This window comes from Typha latifolia, chromosome 2, assembly GCF_019914945.1.
Source record: "Typha latifolia isolate L0001 chromosome 2, TyphaL0001v2, whole genome shotgun sequence".
Lineage (NCBI taxonomy): Eukaryota > Viridiplantae > Streptophyta > Magnoliopsida > Poales > Typhaceae > Typha > Typha latifolia.
Genome location: NC_133087.1, coordinates 8,410,145 through 8,416,144, shown reverse-complemented (window position 1 = coordinate 8,416,144; position 6,000 = coordinate 8,410,145).

The following is a 6,000-nucleotide window of genomic DNA, read 5'->3' as shown; positions in this document are numbered from 1 at the left end:
TCTCAAGCTTTCATCTTGAAGGCTCAGCCCTACATTGGCACCAAGCTGTCGTCATGCACAAAAACTTGGGTCGATGGATATCTTTAGTTTTGGCATTACTAAATTATTTGTGGATGTGGGCTTATGAAGATTTCAATGCTCTTCTCATTAAGACATTTTAGAGAACTACCATGCTTGTATATCAAGAAGAGTTCGATTGAATTAGCACTCATTGCTTCTCACCATGGTCAGATGCATTATTGAAGAGCATTTTTATTTCAGGATTGTAGAGTGAAATTTATGCGGACGTTCAAACACTTTGACGACAAACTTTGGAAGAGGCTTATGAAAATATAATACTCATGGAAAAGAAATATATAAGATGCCAAAACTATATCTAAACTACTAAACCCAACCGAGATGAGAGCTACCTAGTTCAACTGAACCCGACAAAGGATAACTTTTCTACTAGACTAAAGAGGGCTGCTATTGGTTCTGGACTAAGGCCACCTTTTTAAATCTCACATGATGTAAAAAGATGGGCTAGACCTACTGCTCGGACTCTAACACCTACATAGGTAGAGGAGAGACGAGTCAAATGTCTATATTTTTTATGTAATGAATGCTTCAAACTCGAAAATTACTGTGCAAAAGTGACAGGAAGCGTGATATTGATTGATGGACATGTGAAGGATGTTGTTGCTGCTAAAGAAGAAGAGGAGAAATTAGAGGAGGCACTGGAAGACTACGTGGAAGAAGTGCAAGCCAAAATCTCTATGCATGCGCACTTAAGAATTGCCACACCAAGGACTCTTTGAGTGGATAGGTTGGTTAAGAAGCATTGCATACATATTCTCATCGATTCAGGGACTACACATAACCTTTTGGATGAGAGATTGGTGAATAAAATTGGGTTTTGAAGGTGGAAACCTACTAACATCGTCGAAGTGGCAATCGGCGATGGCACTAGGCTAAGGATAAACAATTTATGCTGTCGGGTAGAGATTCATGTCCAATGCCATAATTTAATGGTGGACTTATATCCTCTTGCTATATGAAGAACTGTTGTTATTATAGGCACCCAATGGTTGCAAAGCTTAGGATTGGTAACCTTTGTACGAAGACAAAGTCAAGCTCAGCCCAACATGCTTTGGTAGGAGCTCTAGTTGGAGTTATGGTTAGCCCTCATGACTTTCACCTTGAGGGTAAGGCAAGGGAAGTGTGGTGAGCTGATATGAACCAAAACAACCCAAAATCACCACTCTTAGGTCTAGGCCTTCAAATGCTTGGGTAGGTAGGGCCTTCAAACACTCTAGCCCAAGAGCAAAAAGCCCCCTTAGGCATGCGAATAACCTTGGCCCCGTTTGAAAGCCCGACAACAAATTTTACTCAAACTTGATTTCATTACATGTTTTTCTTATATTAGGATCTTTAATTATTTTAGGACGTGGATTAGAACTCCTTTGGATTATGCATTAATTATTTTGAAGATCATTGGTTTCTATCTTCATCTTTCACTCTCTTTCTCCCTTATTCAATTAACTCTAAGTTTTAAGCAATCTAGTTTTGATCTAGAGGTGTCATTGCTTCCTTCCTCCCCGACTGATCGCCCCCTTTGTTTCTAAGGAACATTCCAACTTCTCCCTCCTCCCTTCTTTTGTTTTACCAAGTTATCTACCCTTATAATCTTCACAATTTGACATAGAATACCATATAATTTTTACTCATTGTTATCATCTATCAAACACATCCTTTGCCCAATTCTACCACTGAATTCATATTCTATGCCTTGCCCTACCCCAACCACTCAACAACTTTTAGAATTGACATCGAGACCAATTCAACACCGATATGTTCTTAACCGAAACATATGTGTGTGTGAAAAAATGGTAACTTTTACGAGAGTGTACTATGGATCGAGAAAGCACTACTATTCTCTTGCATCCAATCTTAGAAGTGATTCATAAAGTCACGTTGTGTAAACTTGCCAACCATGACAAGAAAAACATGACTTTGTTTAATTGATGATTAAAATTATGATCTTTATATTGTGCTGCATACTAGATACTCTATTACATATATTTCTATCATATTGACGAATAATCTAGTCTAAGCTTGATAGATGTTTTACAAGAAAAATTTATTAATAACATAATTAGATGACAAATCCAATTCTTATATCCATGCATTTTGCTAGCTCATGTTTTATATTTTATATCAAAGAGATTAATTATTATATGTTTAATATATGATAAGGAAACTAGAGTCCTTAATAAACAAATATAAATTGTAGTAACAACATATTAATGTTATTATAACTAATATATAATATAAATTAGTTATTTAATAAAACCTAATAAATCATCAAATGCCACACGAATGGATTCTAATTGAATAAACAACTAATGTCATAGTACTTAAATATTTTTAAATTTTGAACCCCTTATTTAAGATCCCGTCAACTCTGCTGACAATGACAATACTTGGTTGACGGACATGAGGGATACGCGCTTTGTATCTTCTGAACTATGAGTAGTCTTATCCCTTAGATGTCTTTCCCAAATTAGGTTATATTATATGTTTTGGCGTCTAACATAATTATATGATCATATATAAAGATGATTACAATTGAGCATAATCATTTGATTAGACTGATCTTGAATATGAATATACTAATGATATATAGATTCATGAGTATGCATGTGATAGATATATGATTAAATACTACATTATATCATATTTATCTTAACTTTCTTATCACCAAAATTTCTGAGTTGCATGACCTGTTATATTACTAGATAAATACATATAATCCATTATTTAGAAGAAATGCATGAAAACTAGTTGATAGGATAATTAATAGAAAGTGTGAGGATACCCGAGTGGGCATAAGGGTTAGGATGCTCTTGGTGGATAATTGATCGCTTGATATATTGCAATCCTGTGGCTTCACGTCCGATATCATTAGTTTGTATGTGTAGTAGATATTCGGACATATGTTGTTTGTTAGGGCATATGTGACGAGTTTCCTCACGTAGTTTCTTTCAGCTAGAAGGTTGTCTAGTCTGAATGGATGTTGACACCCTTAGCGGATGGTAGGGTATGATTATGATTAAGATACACTTTGTAGATGGCAGGGTATGGTATAAGCCTTCAAGCATGATGATGAGACCGAGTATCGACTGTTGACCGTACATAGTGGTCTAGTATGATAATGTTATTAATGATTGAGATTTTGAAAGATGCATATAATTTTATTATCATCTAATATACCTGATTATCGATTGGTTATTATGCATCACATATGCTTGTATTTGATATCATAGTATGGTTATAGTCGGCATGTATCATATGTTATATATGAGAAAGTTATGATAATGATATGACTACAAGATTTATTTATATGTTATTGAGAATTGACAATATATCTATCATATATTTCTATATTATTGATGATACATTCATATAGTCATTCATGACATGATGCTTCTTTCTGATTCATATTATCCAATAAATAATTTACTTCCTGTTTGGTTTCACTAATTCGAGGTAAGGTCTATTCACTGAGTCTTTAGCTCATAACTTTATTTATTTATTTTTTCTAACCAACTTAGATATATAGTATGTGATAGCGACTTGAGTTATCTTGAGAAGATATTTTATAGTAAAGATGATGTGAATTATAGATGTAAGATGGTATAGAAGATAGTTTATATAGATATTGAATTGTATTAATGTTGTATATTTTTGTATTTCACTATATTAAACTATGTCTTGTATAATAGTAAATGTTGTATGGATTGGAAGGTATTGTAGTATTGTATCTTGATGATTTGTTGTAGCCTATGTGAGTCATATTAGATTATGTAGTAGTCTAGTATATATTATTGTAGATTTGGATATTTATATATTAATAAGTTTATTTTGTTGATAGTATAATTTATCTTTGAGATAGATTATGCAGAGTAAAGATAAAAAAAAACTACATATTCAAACTTGGATTAAACCAAGTTGTAAATAGTTGTAGCATCTATAATATGATTTACAAACTATCCGTCGATCCCCATGAGATATGTAAAGCCTTGCTTGTTGGAACCCATGATACATTACTTTTTGTGATCACTTTCTAACTTCAATGTCTCTTGAGATTGATCATTTCATCTCAATAATCCTTATGACATAGTTCTTCTAAATATAACATAGATACAATGGGTTAAAAATTGATTCAACACTTTCTGCCCAAAGTTGTTGTCCATTTTCCAAAAGTCTCTCTAATGGTAATCAAAATGGCTGCCTAGGGTTAGGCTAACCTCCTTTAAATGCCTCTTCCAAATAACATACAATATACCCTCGATAATTCTCCACAAAAGCTACAGTTTTGCGAAGATACGCACATGTATGTTCAAATGCCCTACGCCAAAAATGTCATTTTTCATACATTCATTCCCAAATTAGTTAGAATTACTCTTCTAATGCATGTACATAGAAAAGTATCAGACTTTTTCATTTGAACCTTTTTCAAAGTGGTTAGAACCACTTCTCTAAAGATATCTTTCTCTTGAAATTCTTCACAGATCATAATAAGACTTGTGCATACACTCACACATAGACATATTTTCATATTTAGAATATTTTGTAACACTTTCAATTACAAAATACCGAGTTATTTTTTCTCTCTCCCTAGAGGCTTCTCTCTACCTCTCCCTCGTCTCTCTCTCCATAGGATTTTATGAGTAGATTATGGTTACACTATACTAATTTTGATTTTGTCTTTAGATTTGATTGAGTAGATTATGGTTATAATTACTTAGGAGCCTATTTTACAATTTTGTCATTAGATTTGATTTTGTCTTTAGATTTGCACTTAAGAGCTTGTTTTACAATTTAATTATATTTGGCCTTTTGATTTAGCATATAAAATTGAGTGTATGTATACTTGGCCTAGTGGGCTGCGGCTAGGCCACAATCCAAACCAAATATTTGGATCATAGGTTGGCCCAAAGTATATTTACTTTTTATTTATGTATTATTTTTATTTTATTTTCTTGTAGTTGTCCTAATTATAATCCATGTTAATTATGGTAATCGGTATTAATGACATTAACAAATTAGTGACAAGGTTATAGTTTGATTATTACTCTTGATAACTCATTAGATCAATATCAGTATTATAGTTACTGAGACAATAAATGTAAAAGCTCAAATTGAGCTTACTCAGGCTTAGAACAGCAATACATAGTTTATGTAATTAGTTAAATCTAGGTGAGTCATTTTTGCTTATGTATCACTAGATTGGGTCAATACTCCTCACATATCAAACTCCTTGATCATGTGTACCAATACCTTCATAAATCATTAGATCCATGATTGTGCAAGAAAGATCTTGATACACATGATCAAGGAGTTTGATATTTGAGGAGTATTGGCTCAATCTAATGATACACTTCGTTAGGATCTTTTCTTATTACATTAGATGTTTATTTTTATTTAAATAAAATTCATGTAGGTCGCGTTCGAATACAGGAGGGGTCGCGTTCGAACGCCCTTGCGAATGTCTGCATCAGGTTCGCAAATACAGAGAATGCATATTGTGCGTTCGAAAATGGTCAGGCGAGTTCGAACTTTCGCGTTAGAACGCATGCATCGCGTTTGCATATACAGAGATGGAGCTTTTGAGTGCGTTCAAACGCGATCGGGCGTGTTCAAACGCGATCGGGCATGTTCGAATGCGATCGGTAGGAATCCTCTAGAATTAGGGTTATATATTATTTTAGGACTTGTTAGCTAGCCTCTATAAATATGTGGATGGCAGCCAACTTTATTGTGCTATTGGATTATTAATTTTTTGCCTCCTATCTTCTCTTTGGACTCTCTCTCCCTCCTCTCTCTTCACCATCCTTCCATCTCTACCATTGGCAAGATTTCTCCTTACTTCTAATCTCCCTCGACTGTCGAGCCACCCCTCTTCTTTGGGATCTTGACCACTTCGTTCCCTTCGTCTATATCCCTAAATCATATCCA